General features: G+C 40.4%; 1 long non-coding RNA gene across 5 annotated transcripts in view; it reads right to left on the bottom strand.

Moving 5' to 3' along the window:
• Window positions 1–21586, bottom strand: part of LOC143441675 (uncharacterized) — a 44282-nt gene that overhangs the window by 20152 nt on the left and 2544 nt on the right. For 4 of the 5 annotated variants that reach the window (XR_013109270.1, XR_013109272.1, XR_013109269.1 and 1 more), the window contains exons 2-4: window positions 7882–8058; window positions 5034–5739; window positions 647–729 (exon numbers count right to left, since the gene is read on the bottom strand). This is a non-coding gene — a long non-coding RNA (uncharacterized LOC143441675). The remainder of the gene's footprint in view (window positions 1–646; window positions 730–5033; window positions 5740–7881; window positions 8059–21586) is intronic. The other variant, XR_013109273.1, reaches the window with a different exon arrangement.

Genomic DNA, 21586 nt, shown 5'->3' with positions numbered 1-21586 from the left:
TATTAACCCATGACAGTCCTTTATTTTTAGCTACTTTCTTGTTTATCATTCTCTTTGTTAATTTAAACCAATTTGACTTCTCAACTCTCATAGTAAAAAAGTCTTGGATAGTAGACAAGGACATGTTGCTTACGAAATGTTGCCAACTACAGGTTGGGACTGTTCTTAAAATAAGAAGGGTCAAATCCAAACACAACCAATAGACCAAGTTCCCAGCCCCACCCCCCACCCCCGTACTCATTGGATAGCAGTGATTAAAAATAAAAGTATCTCTGATCTTCTCTCTGCAGCATGGTGTTTGTGCTTGCCTCCTCTCCTTGCTCTGTAAGGACTAAGAACCTTTTGGCAAAGAAACAAAAACAAAACCACTCCAATTTTCAATGAAAACAGATGATAAACACAAGGTCTAGCAAGCCATGGTGATATAAAACCACTATCCTGGCACTGAGGAGACTGAGGAAGAATCTGGAGTTTAAGGTGAGCCTGGGCTATATCATGTGTTTCTATTCAAAAACAAACAAACAAGCAAACAGACAAACAAACAAATGTCAGAATTTCAATAAGTGGATGAGAGACAGACTGCCTCTAAAAGGGATTGCATGAAAGTCACCATATTTCTACCACATTAAGATCATTATCACCTTACCATATAAAGCTGAAAATAACTCCTCTGGACAGTTGGATGTGTTGAATTGGGAATCTGATTTTTCTTGTGTATAATCTGTAATCCTGTGTTGGTTAAATAATAAATATATGAAAACCTTAGAGGACAAAAATAATGCTGGGTATGAATCTTCAGAGTTCAAAAACTCCTCCTGATGGTAGCACTTTCTGTGGGTTCAGTACCCAGAGACTTCAAGCATGGCGGCCACCTACCCTTCAGTTAACAGAATGTTTGGTGACATATTGAAAAGCTGCACAGCTCTCAAATGGCAATCTCAGCAATGGATATTATGTCTGCTATATTAACACTCGGCTTTTAAGTTCTATACAGTGTGAGAAACAACTAGAAAAAATTATTAAAATGGATAAATAAAAATCAAAAGATATCAGAACAAGATACACCTCCAATAAGTAGCCTGTGGACTTCTACACAGAAGAAGATAAACGGACCTGGGTGGAGACAGATGGCGACCTCATCAGTTCACCTCAAGTGTCTGGGTGGTACGGAACAGTTTTGGACTGGACCATGCACACAGCATCAGTGGCAAACCTTGTTTGTAATGGCCTGTTTTCAATGCAAAATGTGATAAGAGATGATGACCACCCCTCCCCCCTGCCTACCAAGGCAGAGCATATAGGACCCTTTTATTTGGATGTCCCAGGACAACAGTGGAAGGACCATCAGGGACCTAAACTGTTTCCTTTTAAGAGAAACCCAGGGAACCCCATTCTTGATGACAGTCCATAACAGACCACTAGCTTTAATAGTTCCTACTTTATTTTTATTTTTCTATGTTTTTCTTCTCATCTAACTACTGCTTTTAGTAGTTTAGAGAACTGTTTTTCACCTGAACCTCGAAAAATGATTTCTGGCTTATCATTCCTCATTTTCAATGTGCTTTCGGACTTCAAACCTAGCATCCCTGAAGGTGAAGGGGGAAGACTGTTTCTCAGCTTCGCGAAGGGAGAGGTGAATGTGCAATAATGAATACAGACAGTAAAAGTGGAAGGGACAATAAAAAGCTCCCTCCCTGACAAGCTCAATTTGGAAGGTTGTCTGCCCTTCCTTGGACCTGAATGCATGCTCCTGAGCCTCACAGGAAGGTCTGTTACCTTAAGGAGGCAAACAGGAATTGTACTTCCTCTTAAAATCGCTAGAAAAGAAGTGGATGAACTCCATGTAGGTACAACATGATGCAGAGAGTAAAACACAAAATGGAAGTGGTTTACTTTCAGTTGATTTGCTCAGACAAAAAAAATATTTTTATTAATTTTTTTTCAAATTTTCAACAAAATTCACTCATAATAAAAGTAATTATAATCTGACTGTTTGGTTTTTAAGTCATATAATATGAAGATTAAAGAATGGTAATTGGGGCAATACAAAATATAATTACTTTGGCATTAAAGCCCACATGTGAGTGGACATGGATTAGATGATGGAAGCTAGTGAGGCAGCCCCTGGACAATGCTAGCTCATTACTAGAGGCCAGAGTACACTGACTGGTGGTGCACACAGAGTAACCATTACTAGAGGCCAGAGTACACTGATTGGTGGTGCACACAGAGTAACCATCAAACATGGTTTTCAATGAGCTATCTCTTGAGGCAGCATTCATCTTTTCTTCCAAGCTCACAGGCAAAGAGAATCTTATTTTGATGCAGTTTCTGTGTTGCTATTTGTTTTTTGAAACAAGGTTTTCCTTTGTAGACCAGGCTGTCCTTGAACCTGTAATCCCCAGGCTTCATTTAACTTTTGAGTACTTTCACTGGAAATTGTGTGTTTGTGTCCATTTTGCCTTTGTTAGCCAGTTACAATTTATATCCTCAGAATAATTCCTTCAAGACTTATATGATAGTTGCTTTCTGTCATGTTAGCCTTGACCTTTTTCCTATCTGCACATTTTGTTTATCGTACGCACTAAATAATTCAGCATTATTATCCATGCCACAACAATTTTTTAGAAAAGACTGACTTTTTCTTTTCTGTGTATGAATGTTCTGCCAGCATGTATACTCACTATGTGCATACCTGGTGTCCTCTAACCCCTCCCCACCTCCCCATTTCCCACTCTCACTCAAATTTATGATCTTATTCTTTCATCATATTGTTTTACACACACACACACACACACACACACACACACACACACACACAGAGAGAGGTGGGGAGGAAGGGAAGAGAGAGAGAGGCACGCATCTATAAATATAAGCTGTCAAGCACATGTTTGTGCTTTGTGTGTATATAATTTCAGGGCTGACCCATTTATATTGAATAACCAATAAGGAGCTCATTCCTGATACAGCTACTTCCCTATCACTCAGCAGTCACTAGCTCCTTGCTGTACTTCTTTGTGTAGGGATGGGACCTGGTGAGGTTTCCCCTCTCCTGCATTACTGTGTCTACTGATACTGTCATTGTTCAGGTCTTGTTGGGCAGCCATTTCTAGAAAACAGTCTGGCAGCTGACTTCCTAGTTCTCTGGCTCATAACAATTTTCTCCCTCCTCTTCGGTGATGGATGCTTCCTAAGCTGTATGAACAGGAGCTGTGTTATAGGTGGATCCATCTGGGGCTGTGCTCCCATGGTCTGCTCATCTCTGTCCTGTGTCCAGTTATGGTTTTCTGAACTGGTCTCCATTTTCTGTAAGGTAAGCTTCTCTGATAAGGGCTGAGAGCTCCACACCTGAGAGCATGAGGGCTGAGTTCTGAGTACAGTGAGGAATTATGCTGGCTTAGTAAAATGGCAGCGTTAGGTTCTTTTAAGACTTATGACCTCACTAGCCCCAGGTACATGGTTAGGTTTCTGTTACCAGGCATAATTTCCTTGCTCTTGAATGGGCCTTAAATCTAATCGACAGTGTTTGGTTACCACCAAAATACAAGTGCGACTATTACATCTTTAGGGATATCTTGCCATGTTGGTCCTTGTTGTGGTCTACAGCCCTCACGGCTGAACAGGACTATTGATTGCTTGCCTCCCTTGGCAGTTTGCACAGTAACGTCTGGTACCATGAAAGCTAGACTGCAGCAAGGAGTTCATCCAAAGCCTGTGTCCTAAGTATGTGATGTCATTAGCAATAGGGACTTACCTTTAACCTCTGAAAGGTAACCATGGGAAACAGCAACAATCTATATTTTGGGGGAGTCACTTGGATTACCAAGATCAACAACTTGAAAGGAGGTTTCTCATGCCTGGTACTAGAATTTTTGTTATCTCTGGCTCTGAGGAGGCATTCTCAGCCCAAGTGTTACAGCTTAGTATGATCTGGATCTCAAATACTACTGACAGACTAATAGATATAGTGCCTAAATCATTCAAATATTCCAAAGATCCTTCATGTGAAGTTATATACAATTAAATCTTTCCACCAGATCTATACGATGGCACAGGGGATAAAGGCGCTTGCAATGCAACCTGGCAATTTGAGTACAATCCTCAAAACCCAGGTAGATGTGGAGAACACAAAGCTGTCCTCTGAATTCCACACATGTGTGGTAACAAGCATGCCTGCACACATACATCACAGACACACACTCATACACACACTTATACACATACACACACACACACACACACACACACACACACACACGCGCGCGCGCGCGCGCGTTAAACCATGTTTCTTCTTTTTCTTATACAAGCACAGAACCAGGACCTCTTTAACAAAATCCTCTTCGGCTTTGTGTTAGTTTGCTCTGGATCCCAGACTTATCAACCACATATCTCCAGTGAATTCAACTTGACTGTGAATACTTTCCTTAATTAATTCATATCTGTATTTATGATGTATGAGTGCCATTATTCATAGGCCTCTAATGAATATTAGATTTTGATGAGTGTAACCCTGTTTTTTCCCATTGTGAATCTCTGGGGAGTTTAGCATGGGTGGGTATTCATTCAATATTTGGCAAAAGAAGGACTTTACCCAGGCCTGGTGGAGCAGGCATATCATTTCAGCTACTTGGGAGACTAATACATGGAGTATCACAGTTCAAGGTCTGCCTGGACCAGCCAACAAAGGAGAAGAAAGGGTAAAATAGGGATAGTTGTTTCTCTGTCATATATACACACATAAACACACACACACACACACACACACACACACACACACACAAACATATATATGTTTGTATATTCCATCATTAGATGCATCTGTGAGGGGGATGTATTTGTGGACATGAGTGTCATGGTGTACAAGTGAAGGTCAGAAGACATAGAGATGGTTCTCTCCTCCCACCTTCACATCACTTTGGGGAGGCAACCTTGGGTCACCAGGCCTTCAAGACAAGTACCTTTAACTTCTGAGCCGCCCATCCCATTGGCTCACTTCTTACTTATTCACTGTAGTTGCCCAGCACCCAGCTCACCTTCTTTCAGTGGTGGCATCCTCATTTAGCTGTCATCTGATGGCCTGCTGTTCAGGTGGCTCTCCTCCCTCTAGCCAAGGACAGAGGAGTTGACTTTAGTTATCCCAGTCATGTCTTCCAGAGTCACTTGTTCCATAAGGAGCTATTGGCATGGTATTCCATAAGGAGCCGTGGGTATGGTGTTCACAGTGTGGAGACCTAAGTGAACGTCCTCATCTACTTTCCCAGTGCAGGCCCTTCTCTTTTCCATCTTTTGCATTCCTTGCAACTTGTCCAATAATTGTCTCTGCTTAAGTCTACCAGGCTGGCAAACCAAAACTAACTGGCAACTGGGGATAAATGCAAAATAAGGCTTGGGATGAGATCCATTGAGAATGTATTTTCAGTTCCAAAGACAGCCACTGAGAACAAACAATTCCAGCTTAACCCTGAATCAAAATGCAAATTGGCACTCAATCATCTCAGCACATCTCTAGGGGTGAAATAATCATGCTGTAAAGACGGCAATGGTCAGGTAACAGTAATACTTCTCTCCAAGAAAATTTGCTGTAAGTGGCAGGTCAAACGTTGGGGAGTCGGCCGCAGGAGGATTGCTAAACATTCCAGGTTGGGTTACAGAGCAAGATGCAGTCATAAAACAAAACAACCAAAACTTGCTTCAGGATTGATAACACATTTTTTAGGTTCTGAGGAGAAAATCTTTTTCCTGTAAGACAGAGCATTTGCTCCTGTTTTTACAATGTAAATGCTATGTTTCTTTGATAACTGCACATCGTTGGCATAGCTAAAAGATTTTCAGTTTGAATTAAACCCCTCAACGTGTCTAGTCTCTTTCCCTTCCTACCGATTTGACACTTTGGGATTCTCTCTTTTCACCACCAAGGATTAAATTCTCTGTGAAAGCCTTGAAGGCAATAGACATCTGTCAGGAAATGAGATACAAAACTGTCCAACAAGAGAAAAGCAATGTCAAGGCTTACATGAGAAAATAATTGGACTCTCATTCACACTGGGAAAAAGTCTGCTTTCAAACCGAGTTTCTTATTGACTTTTTTGGTCATAAAAAGAATCATCATTTAGGCCTAACAAGAAACTGTTACTCTTCCTTTGAAAGAAGATGCCAAAGTTTGGCATATCTAAGTACCAAACAAACATCTCCATAGTGAATGGCTTGCTGCCAATATCTGGTATGTCCAGGAATCCTAAATGAGGTCATATCCAAGGCTCAACCAAACATGCCAGACTCTCCATATATTTGAGCAATAAACATGATTTAATCAGTTGTCTAATATGTTTTAAAAGGCAAAGTACCTAGGATTTCAGCAACTTAAAATGTGCAATGGGATGGCTGTTGGTTTTTACACTCACTGCACAGTGAAGGTCTGTTATTCCCCATCCTGAACAGGAAGCAATCTGTATAGAATGACCCATCTCCTCATTCTGCCAGTTAGTTTGACAGTTAATGTTGGTGAATAAGTGATTTCTGGCAGAATGCTGAATTAGAACTCAATCCTAATTCTGCTTGTGGTTCTGGTTTTACTGAGTCCTTTTTGAGTGTTAAGAGTTGACTCCATGTTCTCTCCTCAAACCACACGTGTGCGAGCATGAGATGTGTTGGGTTTAAAGAGGATCAGTTCACAGTACATGGCTGTTTCAAGTTTTATTTACTCACATTTGGTGTGTGAAGTCCTAAGTTGTACCAAAGAAAACTGATGGTCTGTTTAGACTTCATGACAAGGAAGATCATCCCAGAGTGATAAAATTGTATCAACTCAACTTTAATCAGCTGTTTGGTCTATAGGTCCAAAAGCTCACGGTAAGCCAGAGGCTGGATGTAGGGCAGAGCATGGGTTAATAGACCGGAACTAAACCCTAGCTGTTAGCTCCTTGGAAATACCCTTTATGTGTATTCATTTGCCATGTGAAATGACATCAAACTTTTCTGTGTGAGAAAATGTCACTTGAGGGAAAACCAGGTAGGCTATTGTGTCAGTGCTCCCTTCAGTGGGGAAACCTGAGATTCCTTTACTATTCTTACAATTGCTTCGGTCTCCATTCTAGAAAAGCAATTATAAACATAATTTTATGAAGTGACTCACTAATATTTGATGAATGATTCCATCTTATGGACCAATATGGTCATATCCATCATGTCTCTCAGCTTTGCCTGCTTGTGTTCACATAGGGTAAACATGAAACAAACTTTGAAAGATGACAGGAGTTCATTTCTGTCTCATTTTCCAAAAAGAAGAGCAATGGATAACTGAGTTCTGAGGAAAAGTTAAGATAAAGAGGCCAAGCAATGCACTCACGCACGCATAGGAACGTGTGTGCACATGTCTCTCTTGAAAGGCGACATAATTTAATAGCAAAAGCCACGTTTAAATGGCAAAATGAACAGGAGACACATATTCTAGGTCCTTATGATATTTTCATGAGCCAGTGGGAGAACATGGCTGGAGAGATGGCTCAGAGGTTAAGCGCCTCTTCCAGAGGACCCAGGATCAATTCCCAGCATCTACATGGCAGCTCACAACTGTCTGTAACTCCAGGTCCAGGGATTTGACATCATCAAACAGACACTCATGTAGACAAAACAGCAATGGACATAAGATAAAATTTTTAAAAGCTTTAAAAAAACAAAACTATCTGAACTTGTTCAACTGTCCTAGCTCAGAGAACTGAACTTCAAGATGAAGAATGAAGTGGGTAACACAGACAGGAGACATTAAGTGGCTGGCTGGGTGCAGATGTCGTTCTGTAAAACCCATAATGGGGTGGCTATTTTCACCACAGCCTCAGAAAGCAAAACCTTGCCCCAGAGAAAGGAGAGTATTAGACTCCTCACCTTACCATACAGCTCAAGCTTCAGGCCCTCACAATCCCAGCAGCTGCTGGTGATCCAACTCCCTCCAGACAGGGCAATCAGGGAGGCCTTGCCACAGCAAGAGAGCCTTTGACAGCAGAAAGAGCTGTTCAGCAAAACTGTCCCTTGGCCTCTTCTGGCTTTGGCTCTGACCTATGGCTGACAAAAAAAAAAAAAAATCATATGTAACCCATTGTAGAAAACATGAATAATACTTAGATAATATGTTTAATAACACATAATCTTACTACCTAGAGTGATGCTTGCCAATATTTTGACTTAATACAACATTTTATCTAAATAAAAAGGCAAATGTTCATTTAGTTGGGCTCACTATATATGTAAATGTTTATATATATCCTTTAACATTAAATTGTGAAGGTTTGTATTCTAAAAGCATTCTTTGTAATCATTATACATACTTGCTATAAAATAATAATTGTAGAGATCAAACAGGAAGCAAAAACCGGGAGAAATGCTAATCTAAACACTAAATTTGCAGATCAATTAAATGATGACCCCAGTTACCAAATTTTAAATTCTCATGGTCACTGGGAAGAAAGCACAAATCAAAAAATTATGAACTGGGCTGGAGAGATGGTTCAGTAGTTAGGAGCACTGGATGTTCTTCCAGAGGTCCTAAGTTCAAATCCCAGCAACCACATGGTGGGTCACAACCATCTATAAGGAGATCTGGTGCCTTCTTCTGGCCTGCAGGTACACATGCAGCAGAATACTCATATATTAAATAAATTTAAAAAAAAACTTAAAAAAAATTTCAGCAGACAAAAAGAAAGAAAGAAAGAAAGAAAGAAAGAAAGAAAGAAAAATATGAAGGAGGCTATAGGCTATATTCCTTTTATGCGCAGTTTGCTAGCACAAGACCAAAGAGGTTACTTTGGTACAACTGTGAAATAATGAAATCTGGTTGCCAGCAAGGGTGTAGTATAAAACTTGTAAACACTAATTATTATTATACAGTACCACATCATATTGGAAAGATTAGCATGGCTTTGATGAAAAATAGAAAGCCCCCACTTTCTCAGTGGTTTAGAGAAAACATGCAAAGATGCCCAGACACTGCATTAGCACAGTAGTGTTTAATACACACGGTAGCTTCTGACGCTGGACAGCCCCTACACCGCCTTCTGTGAAGACTCACACAGAAGTAAGTAGTACCATGTGCTCCATGTCCGATGCTTAGAGAATTGTATTCCCTGTAACCAAAAGGTTATTCTCAAAGACGGAGAGAAAAAAAAAAATGAATCTCCAGCAATGTATTTTGTGTCTGCAGGAAGCTGACCACCACCCCCTCCCAATTTTGTCAGAGTTATCTCCTATTTCCCAGGTACACCCTGGATGTTCGTGGTGGGGCGTGGGCAGCAGTCCCAGGCTACATCGAGGATGGAAAAGATAAGGCAGAAGCTGAACTCCAATCCCCAGGAGGCAACTCTTCTCACAGGCCAAGCCCCTCAACTGTAGGGCTTCTCTGTCCATCGATACAATGAGAACAGGAAAACCTTCTTCCCCAACAAGTGTTTACAAAGTTGGTTATTATTTTTTCATGATTTCACACTTTGCTGTAGTGTCACCATTTTCAGTGACACAACAGCCATATAAAATATTTCTATTTGCTTTCTTGGTTTAATCATGGAATCGTGGGTCCTTTCAGTATGCTCATAGTTTCTCATCCTTCCTCACTCCATCATCACCCCTGATCTGTCTGTGCTAAGCAACTGTTCTTCTACCACAGGACCAATCACATTCTACAAACATCTGTGAAACAAAAATTCCTCCAATTATTTATCTATTATTTTGAGATGGTGTCTTGCCCTGTAGCATTGGCTAGTTTGGTATTCACGATGTAGCACAGGCACCACTACCTCCTAGCAATGCCCTTACTTTAGCTTCCTGAGTGCTGGATTCACAGGCATGTTCTACCATGGCTGTAACTGTTTTAAACTGAAACAGTGTTGTTGTAGTATTATGAAGTTCACGGTCTACAGAAGACCATAGAGTCAATTGGGATCATAATTCATTAACTTTATCGATACTACTAACAGAACAATCTCTGAGTTGATTTTGAGATTGCTGAGAGAAGGGGGGTGAGGGGAGGATTGTTAATGGTGTAAACCACAAAAAGATCTTAAGCATCTATACGAGCAAGCCAAGAGGTATTCTGCTTTGCCAAGATTATGTACTCAAGGTGACCTCAATACAGCCCTTGAATGTCAGCATAAGGAGTCCTCAGAAGCCAAGAAGGCAGCCAGTCTTGTTATAACAAAGTAGATGGTCATGGCTGTACATTTTTGGGTGGGGATCACTGTGTCAGGGCTACTAGGAATTTATCTTCTAGGAATTAGAGTCAGAGACAAATGGCTAGTGGGTATCAAGCTGAATGCCTAGCATAAAATGGAGTTTCTCTAGCCATCACAGTAGATGTTAAGTATTGGAAGTGATACATCTGGAAAGTAATAGGTCTTGATGCACAAGAAAGCCAAAGGGAGTTGTCTCAAGTTACTCTGAGAAAGGCTTAGGCACAAATGAAAAATTCAACAGAGAGTGTTAATAAAAATGTGGAACTGTAGCTTTAACATGAGTTATAGACAAAGGCAGTTTGACTTCAGAAAGTTTCCAGACAGAGAAAGGATCTAAGTTAAGAAAGCAGAAAGTCACAAGTGAAATAGTGATTTGAAGTGTTTATCATTTTCAAGTCATATATGATAAATACAAAATGTTGAGCAAGACATTTAGTTACTCTTAACTTTAATTTCTCTGTCTGTAAAATAGAACCCTGGGGTCTCAAGCAAACAAACAAAAAGTCTCGTACAGAATTCCCGGACTCAAGAGAAAAATTATAACAGAAATTACAAACTCCCCTTACTTGTGTATTATATAAAAACTTATGGGTTCAGAAGATAATGGTAGTTATCAGTAATTAAAATGAAATACATAAGTATAAATCAACTCATTTTAAACATACAATGAATTGAAAATAATGAGCTACATAAGCAATTCAAAAAATCAGAGTGACTGTGGTAGCCTGTGCCTATAACCATACCTCTGGAGATGCTGAGGCAGGAGGACTGCTATGAGTTTAAGGTTAGCCTAGGCTACATAGCGAGTTCCAGTCCAGACTGGGCTTCAGAATGAGACTATTTCAGAAAACAACAGAAGTCCCATAAAAAAAATTAACTAGCAGGCACTGGGCATGGTGATACACTCCCAGAGTCCCAGCACTCAGGAGGCAGAAACAGAATCATTACAAAGCTGAAGGACAGCCTGGGCTACACAGTGAATTTCAGGCTAGCCAAGACCCTGCCTCAATAACAGAACAAAACTATGTAACCCCCACAACAAGCTGGTAAATAAAGAGAAATTATGAAATTAATAGGTGGAACTAGGGCTGGAGAGATAGCTTAGTGGTTAAGAGCACTGACTGCTCTTCCAGAGGGCCTGAGTTCAATTCCCAGCAACCACATGGTGGCTCACAATCATCTGTAATGAGATCTGATGCCCTTTTCTGGTGTGTCTGAAGACAGCATCAGTGTAATCACATACATAAAATAAATAAATAATTCTTTAAAAAAATAGATGGCACTAAGGAAATGGAAACAATAATAGAAACGTGGACAATCAACACACATGAGAACAATCCCAATATGGAAAACTCTAGAAAGACTGGGAGCTGATTTTGCTTATGAATTTTGATGTACAATTTTAAATTTAAGTACTAAAAAAATCATGTAGTTCTGACTACATCTGTCATTCAAGTCACCAAATGGTAGGCCTTTAGGTCACGGCCTCCATCAAAGACAATGGCGATGTCAGACTATGTTCAGGAATCCAGGTATGCCTAAGCTTTATTTTTAGTTTATGAAGGCATGGCTCTATGTTTCCCAAATTAAAACAACAGCAATTAGTCAAGCCAGGGACCTTTAACCTTTAAAGGTTTGTCTGGCCAGGGGTAGGCGTCTTCCTCTGACACTGACTGCAAGCCAGTCTCCACCCATCTGCAGAAGAGTATGTGACAGTCTGTCCCAATCTTAAGAGCTACTCACAAGGCAGCATGGAAGACTTGTGGTCATCCCCTTTCTCTGGAATGCAGCACTTGTTCCTCAACTGACCCTATCAGCTGAAGGCTGATAACCGTTCCTCTAGGTTCTGCTGGTTGTGTAAGGGTAGCACAGCCTAATGAAGGGTAGGGCTCTAGCCATTCTATGAGAGTCTCTAATGGAATATGTCAGAAAAAGTAGCCTGATCTGTTCCACATTAAATAGGAGCTACATTCAGTCAAGTCCTTAATAAAAGTTTGATGGTGAAGAAGCCTCAGGACAACAGAAATCAATTTTGTTATCTTTACTATTAGGAAAAAAAACCAACATTCATAGACTTTTCCTAAAATAGGGCCAAACTATAACAGAATTTGAATTAGATTTAATGACTGTATTCTCACCCAATGGGTTTGCTTGCCTAAACTCTTTTCTTTTGGTCTCGACCAAACTTGGAATGATTCCAAATCTTTTGTGCACGTGCAGCATGTGACGTGGGGATGGTGGACCCCGCTGGTGTTGAATGAGAGTTTCATTGTGGTTGGTATGAATGGCCCATGGAGAATTCACATCCAGAGAGTGGGGTAGTGGTCTGTGCTGGTTAGTTTGTAAGCTGACACAAACCTACATGTATGTGGGAAGAAGAAATCTCAGCTGAGGAACTGCTTCCCTGAAATTATTTTGTGGGTAAGTCTGGGATTTTTATGGATTAATAGCTAATGGGCTTGTCCCATTGTGAGTATTGCCACCCTGGTCTGATGACCCTGGGTGACATAAGAAAGCAGGCTGAGCAAGCCACGGAGAGCAAGCCAGTAAGTAACACTCCTCCGTGGCCTCTGCTTCAGTTCTTATCTGCAGGTTTCTGCTTGAGATCCTGTCCAAAATTCCAGCATGGATGGATTATGATAGGAAAATGTAAGCAAAACAAATCCCTCTCCACCCCCAAGTTGGTTTTGGTCAGTGTTTTATCACAGCAGTAGAAAGCAAACCAGGACATGGTTGTATCCAAAAATACAGGTCAAAATGCAGTTCGGTTTGTTCACATGCTCTGATCTCCTGGCTCTCAGCTGCCATGGATAGCCCAGTCAGTGTCACAGGGCAAGTAGGTCTGAACATCTCAGATGCCCCCTGTCGGTGCTGAGAATGGAGGAAAATTTCAGTCCAGTACTTTAAAAGTACAGCCGATAACTTAGGATAACTTGCAAACATAGCACAGGTTCTCCTTGTGAACTGTTCCTCATTATGTCCCTAATTACATAAACAATGCTTTGTCATGGAATAAAGTTGGTGACTGCCAATATAAGAAGGATACTATTTTATTCTCTGCACAGCTGTGTGCTATTATGACATTTAACAGCCTTGGCTGTGTGTGTCTTTCGGTGTGTTGTCAGTGTCCCAGCCTCCTAGCAAGTGTTGTGTACTTTCCTGGCTTATAATAGTTGAATTTAGGTATATCACAGACATATTCTTCCTTTTGGGCTGTCTCTGCCCAAGGTTCTGTCATCAACAAACAAGCAAAGAGCAGATGTGAAAGCACATTGAGACAGTTAACCAACAGGTGTGCTTGTTCAGAATCTCGTCTTACTAGGTGCTATGACAGTGTCACCACTTGTGTCAGACCCTCACCATATGCCTGTTCCCTAGCAGACCAACTCGCCAGTGAGATCTCAGCATCACGGGCCTTGAACAGTATTGCTAGTATATAGCATTAAAACTGATCTTTCTAATTTCCAAAGATCTGTTATTGTACTTGTAAGCAATTAACAACTCCAGAGGGTTTGCAATAACTTGGATGACTTTGATCACTTTTAAGAGAAAAAAATATCTTTGGTGCAACTTGAAACAAATTGTATTCCTGTTTTCAGTATGTTTGTGCAGATTTTGGGGGTGGGTGAGAGGGGCTCCCCCTCTCATGCCTCCACTGTTCATATATATGAAAACAAAACACATCACATGCGATTCTGTCCCCTAGAGAGCCAATGCCAAGCTTGGTGGCATATGCCCATGTACTAGAGGGCTGGAGCACAAGAATTGCCTTTGGTTTGAGGCCAGCCTAGGTTACACGGTGAGTTCAAGTATTTCATGGACTGCACAAGGAGAGCCTGAACTTGAAAACAAACAAACAAAAACTAACCAACTAACCAACTAACCAAACCAGCCAGCCAACCAATCTCCAAGGAACCAACAAGCCAAGAATACATATACACTCCAAACCAGCCAGCAGACACTGAATTAATAATGTAAAATTCTATTCTTAAGTTTTTTTTAACCAAATTTTGTATTTCCCCTCCTCTAGTCCTTACCGATGTGGCAGCATGAATTGTTATATATTTTTGGCTAATTCAACTTATTGTGTGCGCAGAGGTAACATTTATTTTCTTCTCCTTCTTTTCTTCTCCTCCTCTTCCTCCTCCTCCTCCTCCTGTTTTTTTTTTTCTTTCTGTCTTTCTTTTTTTTTTTTTTTTTTATTCAAGACAGGGTTTCTCTGTGTAGCCCTGGCTGTCCTGGAACTCACTCTGTAGACCAGGCTGGCCTTGAACTCAGAAATCCACCTGCCTCTGCCTCCCAAGTGCTGGGATTAAAGGCGTGCGCCACCACTGCCCGCTAACATTTCTTAATCTAATAAAGTTCCTACTGTCTGATTCAGATGAAATCAGCCACTGCTGTCAACATGTATTTTCAGGAAGTTTAATGTTCTTAGCTCCATGCTTCTCCATCAGTACCATTCATGACATGAGTAATACATGTACTAGTCATGGCACCTGGGATGAGCAGCCCAGCAAACGGCATTCGTCATCGACTCCTGTGGCATAATTAGCACAAGGCAGATAATAGAATATTACTGTTCTGGGGTTCTGTTGACATGGAAATGGCTGTAATTTTTAATTTGGAGGTAGAGCGAGTGAAGGGGTGGTGGGCACAGCACTGGATGGGAAGGAAAGAAAAGGAGGAATTGAACTGTTGTCTTTCCTAAAATGGTAACAAGTTCACATGCAGAGGATGTATCTAAGTCAGGGTTCTCAACCTTCCTAATGCTGTGGCCCCTTAATATAGTTCCTTGTGCCAAAAAATAATAAACTATTTCTTTGCTACTTTATAACTAATTTTGCTACTGTTATGGATCATAATTTAAGTAGATGACATGCAGGGTATCTGGTCCCACAGGTTGAGAACTACTGAATTCCCAGCTATTTGAAAGCATGTTAATGGTTAGGTGATACCTGAACTACTAATTCTGTACAAGTGGTTTATAAGATGAACACTGAATTAATGTGTCGTTAGAACAGAGTCCTGATAATAGGGCCACAGGCAGAGCTGGGCAGAAATTGTGATTTGCTTCCTCTGGATAGTCTACAGATTCAAGAAGCTGCAGGGCCAGAATCTTCTTGTTAGATTTTTCTTGAATTTCACACATATTTTGTATTATATATAATAAGGGAACAGGAAGCAAGAAAGTCATATTTCAATCAATTAGCATATATTCACTAAAAATATATTTGGCTACAGAATCATTATCATTAAAATAAAATTTGTAAGTAAGCATGGCAGATATAGTCCTGTAATCTCCCAACTCTGGAGGCTAGAGCAGGAGGATCAAAAGGTCAAGGCCAGACTGAACTACATAGCAAGAACCTACTACAAAAGGGAAAAATGAATATTAAAACATCATGCACTTGCACATGTTTGCAATATGCAGTGTGTTTAAGACAGTGTTTTGCTATGGCTAGGAACCTGCTATATAGACTAAGCTGGCTACTCTCCTCCATGGAAATCCTCCTGCCTCAGCCTTCTGAGTGCTGGATGAAACTCATGTGCTACCACAGCTACTTAATTTTGAAAACCCATCTATTATAGTCTGCAACTTAGTTTATTTATTCTAACTTTAGTTATATAATAGTGATTTGAAATATTTTTTAAATTTACATTTATTATTATTATTAGTATGTGTGTATGTGCTGACACATGTATGCCATGCCCACATACCTCCACAGGGATATGGAGGTCAGAGGATAGCTTGTAGGAGTCAGTTGTCTAACTCTATCATACAGGTTTTGGGGACTGAACTCAGATCATCAGGCTTGGTGGCAAGTGCCTTTACCTGCAAAGCCATCCTGCTGGCCCCAATGTGGTTTTTATTGATTTTATCATAAATGAAGTACAAAAGTGTTCACTTGAAGAAATGAAAAATAGCAGAAATTTCATTAGTCAATGTGACTTTCTGACTAGCAAACAGGTTGTAAATGTTTTAGACACAGTAAGTCAAACTTGTCTAGTGAATCACTTTGTCTGTAATTACTCTGTTCCCTGTGCGGTGCGTATCTTGTGAGCGGTGTGACCAGTCACAAAACAAAGATCACCAAGGAAATGCCTTAGAGAATGTCCACAAGATCGTCTGCCCCAAAGATGGATATGGCTGTCACACCTCCAAGGTCGAGATGGAAGGAAAGCACTTCCTGTATTCACCAAGACAGAGGCCTCCAAGCTCCTGCCCCCACATCAAACACTACTCCTAGGCAGGCGTACATACACTCAACTCCAACATATGTGCCATCTTCACTGAACTCCACCTTTTAAGAAATGCTTTTTGGATGGTGTTATGTAAGAAAGTAGTCAGCAAGCTGCTGGGCATAATGAATTTTACAGAGATCAAGTCAATACAACAGTATTGGATACCCTGATCAAAATTTTAATAATGAGCTTGCTTTCTGATGCTATAATTTCCAAACCCAATCTCTTCCAGAGACACCCAAAAAGCCTAGTTGTAAAGGTCAGATGATAAATTATATTGACACAGTTGCTATATAATGTGGGACTCAAAAAAAAAATTCTCTGCAAGCATATATTTTCTAGCCTATCCTGAAAGAATAAAGCACATTTAGCCCCTTTCTCAAGATATCTTGCATTAGAAGTATTTCAAAACTCTGTTTTAATTTACCAACCAGTTAGGATCGACACTGGGCAGCACTGAGTGTTGTCTGGTCTTCACCCGAAATAAACACTGAGATCACTGTAACCTAGCCTTTGTATCTCAGTTACAGTCAAGCAGGCCTTTTGAAGACATCGGTATTACACTGCCGGTTTGGAATTATCACATGGTATCAAACTTGTCTGTTCCTCACGGGGCCATGCCACCTTGTTTCTACCCTCCCACCTTTGATGGAAAGCTTTGCTGGCATTGTTGCAATTAACTTTAGATTTAACTCGGTGAGGAGGCTGAGTCAGGTTTACATTTAATTTTCTTGCATGTGACAGGTATCTTTGCATTGCATATAATTTTGTTGAGCATTTCCTCCTAAATCTTGCAATTTCTTCATATATTTGAGTATTTTCTGCTTAAGGATTCTAATTTATCACTCATGTACAACTCTGTAAGTCACCTGGATGTGAAATAGAAGTTACCTCTAAATGTTTGTGATGTTAACAGAATTTTATTGTGTGTTTCTACTGTAATTTAGCTTGCATATATTTAAGGTATTTTAAAACCATTTCTTTGTGGGGAGAGCAGCACAGTGTATGTCTGTGTGTGTGTGTGTGTGTATGTGTGTGTAAGTCAGAGGACATTTTCAGGAATTGGTCCTCTCTTCCCATCACATGAATTCTAGAGATTGAATCGAGTCCTCGGGCTCATAGCACATGCCCTTCCCCTCTGAGCTATGTTGTTAGCTGTCTGCCCACCCTGGTTTTGAGGTGTGGCCTTATTCTGTCACCTTGTCTATCCTGGAATGTTGTAGCCAAGTCTCAGATACTTAGTGATACTCCTGCCTCAGTCTCCAGAATACTAGGGTTACAGGTGTGAGCACCTATGTTTGAAGATTTTATTTTATTTATTTATTTAAGTTTTTTCGAGACAGGGTTTTTCTGTATATCCTTGGCTGTCCTGGAACGGACTCTGTAGACCAGGCTGGCCTCAAACTCAAAAATCCGCCTGCCTCTGCCTCCCAAGTGCTGGGATTAAAGGCGTGAGCCACCACTGCCTGGCGAAGATTTTATTTTTTAATGACATTTAAATAAATACTAAAAACAAAACAGAACACTCCATAAAACTATTCTAGACCCTAAGACTATTAATTTTCTGTTTCTCTTCTATAACAAAATTAAATAGAAACAGTAACTTGAACATGTTACTAAAAACCATCGTCATTTTTTTTCCTGAAAGTTGTTAGAGCAGAGAAAATGAGTGAGCAAAAGGTAATTCCTAAGGAATACAACTTCTCCTTCCTTCTTCCCTTCCTCCTTTCCTTTTCTCTTCCTCCTCTTAACCCCCATTTTAGAGACAGGGTCTTACTGTGTAGCTCTAGCTGCCCTGGAACTCAGTATGTAGGCCAGGCCACCTGCCTCTGCCTTCCAAGTGTTGGGATTAAAGACGTGCACCACTAAGCCTGGTAACATCCATATCTTTTTTTTTTTTTTTTTTAAACTTAAGCTAGATAAAAACTAGGAATGTAGTTCATGGTGGAATGTTGGCTTGGCATGCACGAGTCCCTGTACTCAACACACATGAAACTAAAGTAAACCTTATGTTTCCAACATAAGAGTAACTAAGCTATTAACCACAACAATAACAACAGAATTCTGTTTTCTACTCTTCTTCACAAAAATGTCACTCTTCCTCAATAAATCTTCTCTCATTCTTCCAGGGTAATTGTATGACTTCATTTTTAGAAACTGTATTAGTCAGGGTTCTCTAGAGTCACAGAACGTATGGAATGCCTTTCTATACTGAGGGAATTTATGATGATGATTTAACAGTCTGTAGTCAAACTCCACAGCAATGTTCAGCTGTGAGTTGGACGTCCAAGAATCTAGTAGTTGCTTAGTCCCACAAGGCTGGTTGTTTCAGCTGGTCTTCTGTAGAAGTAGATTCCAACAGATGTGTTGGCAAGTAAATGCAAGCAGCAAAGAAGAGCGAATCTTCCTTCTTCCAATGTCCTTATGTAGGTCTCCAGCAGAAGGTATGGCCCGGATTAAAGGTGTTGTACCACCATGCCTGGATCTGGGACTTGTTTTGTCCCAGGCTGATCTTGATTTCCTTGCCTTAGTCTCCGGGGATTAAAGGCGTGTACTACCTTGCCTGGGCCTAAGCTTTTCATAGCCACTATGCCTCAAAATCTCCATGCCAAGACCCAGGTCAGAAACTTGTATCTTCCAGCCTCAAGATCTGGATCACAGGTGAGCCCTCCAATTCTGGATTGTAGTTCATTCCAGATATAGTCAAGTGGACAACCAGGAATAGCCATCACAGAAACCTTATCAGATAATATTGCTTGTTTATCTCTGATTCGGATAAGTTTTGTTTCATTTTCTTGCTCCTTATAGTGCTTCCTGTATTGTATAATTTGAAGTGATCAGACTGGGCATCCAGGCCTCGTACTATATCTTACAGGAAAGACTATCAGCGTCTTCCCATTCATTAGAATACTAGTTACAGATTTTTCACCAATGGTCTTAGAGATAATTTTCCTTATATAATTAATGTGTTATCTGTTTCTATTAAGAAAGGATGTTGAATAATGCCAGATGACTTGATGTTTATGAGCCAGTTGATATAATCACGTTTTCTCTTCCTGTCTAGTAAAGTGATATACCTTACATTGACTATGACTTATATGCTATAAGCTAGCTGTGTATGCCAGAAATAAAACATCCATATCCTTGAGAGTTAAGACTGATAACGAACCTCGGTGTTTGGGAAGACAGTTACTATAATGGTTGATTTGGATTATTTGTGGTGCTTGGACCACATAGTTCATAGTGGCTTCAGTCATATTAGCATCATGATACAAGCACGTGAGATACACAATTTTCTTTCTATAGTTTAAAAGATGCACAGATGTTAACGGTCCTTTAAGAAGAACATGTTCGGAAGAGAAGCTTATGCTCTCGTCTACAGGATCTTATGAGCATCGGAATGCTAAATGCTCAAATAGGAAAGCATTTGTCTTGTCCTATACAAAAAAATATGTCTTACTTACATATGATTAACACCTTTATTCCAAGCATTTGGCATGTCTTTCAATCAGTAAAGGATCATCCAACTTAATCAAATTGTTTTCCTGCTCACTTATGCTCAATTCCTAGGTGGTCAGAGTAGGTCCCTACAGTTTATGTCCTTTCCTGGAATGTCTGCACAAGGAGAAGACAGTACTTATAGATTCTTTGGAGCTGTCTAGCTAGGAAAATTCAAACTTGTGTCTTCAGTAGAACTTAAACTTGAGTTGAGTGCTTGGGTTGACAGGATCCTGAACTGTGTGTTGGTACGTACAACAGGGCAGCTGACTGCCAGGGTTTGCATCTTGGCCTGGCTATTCACCAAGCTGTAGGACCACTACTTCTTTGAACTTCCTGTTCCTCATTTGTCAGATGGGGACAATTATAGTGCCTCCCTTATACAGCTGTGGGCATTAAGTGAGCTGAAATTCTTAGCACATAGAACAGTGGTTATAGAGAGCATTAGACTTGAGCTGTTATTATTGATGAGATCTGGAGGGAGATATGCAACTGAATCCAGGGCTTTCTGTATGCCACAGATGCTCTAGCATGGAGCTACACTCTCATCCCATGATTAAAGCCTTAAAAAAACTAAATTAACATTTTGGGGGATGGGAGTCTTACACCAGAGCCCAGGTTGTCCTGGAATTCACTGTGTAGTCCAGGTTACCCACAAACTTGGGCACTCTTGACTTGGTCTCCTGAGTATTGGAATTATATGCATAAGATATCATCTAAGCTCTTGATTTAAAAGTTTTTTCTCCAAGTTATAAGTGTATAACAGAAATTAGGATAACAAGGCCTCACTCACTATATAGCCTTGGCTGGCATGGAACTCAGTATATAGACCAGGTTGGCCTTGAACTCAGAGACCCGACTGCCTCTGCCTCCGCAGAGCTAGTACTAAAGGAGTGTGCCACCATGCCCAGCTGTCTTTAATTTGTTTGAAACCTTTCTTTTGAAAGGAATTCCCCAGCTGGGCAGTGGTGGCGCATGCCTGTAATCCCAGCACTTGGGAGGCAGAGGCAGGCGGATTTCTGAGTTTGAGGCCAGCCTGGTCTACAGAGTGAGTTCCAGGACAGAGAAACCCTGTCTTGAAAAAACCAAACCAAACCAAACCAAACCAAAAAAACAAACAAAAAAAAAAAAAAAAACAAAACCAACAAAACAAAACAAACAAAAAACAAAAAACAAAAAAAAAAAAAAAAAGAAAGAAAAAAAGAAAAGAAAAAAAATGAAAGGAATTCCCCCACCCAATCAAAACCCAGTGGGTTGCTGGATTATCAGAACGAACACCTGCATCTGATGAGGCCCTTTCTCCATGGCTTTCATTTTCCAACTTTGCATAAGATTTTCATGTACTTTTTAGCTGTATCATCAAAGTAATAATAGGCTTTGCCTTGGCCAAGGGGTGACAGACTGCCATTTGTTATTTAAAACTTTGACTTAAGGCAACGTTCTGAGATCTCAGGGACTTGCTCTTTCTCACACCAGTCCAAAGAAATGTCTTTCTGTCTGTCTACAACCTCTTGCAGTTTCAGTCCATTAGGGCAGCTTCTATTTTCTATCAGAAAAACTGCTGACAAAGCATGTCCAATATGCATTTCAGAAACTGGTGAGTCACTTGCAACAAAAGCTGCTGGGGG

The sequence above is a fragment of the Arvicanthis niloticus genome, chromosome 3 (assembly GCF_011762505.2).
Source record: "Arvicanthis niloticus isolate mArvNil1 chromosome 3, mArvNil1.pat.X, whole genome shotgun sequence".
NCBI classification, from domain to species: Eukaryota; Metazoa; Chordata; class Mammalia; order Rodentia; family Muridae; genus Arvicanthis; species Arvicanthis niloticus.
Note: the sequence above shows the minus strand (reverse complement) of the source record. Positions and strands in the feature narration are given on the sequence as shown.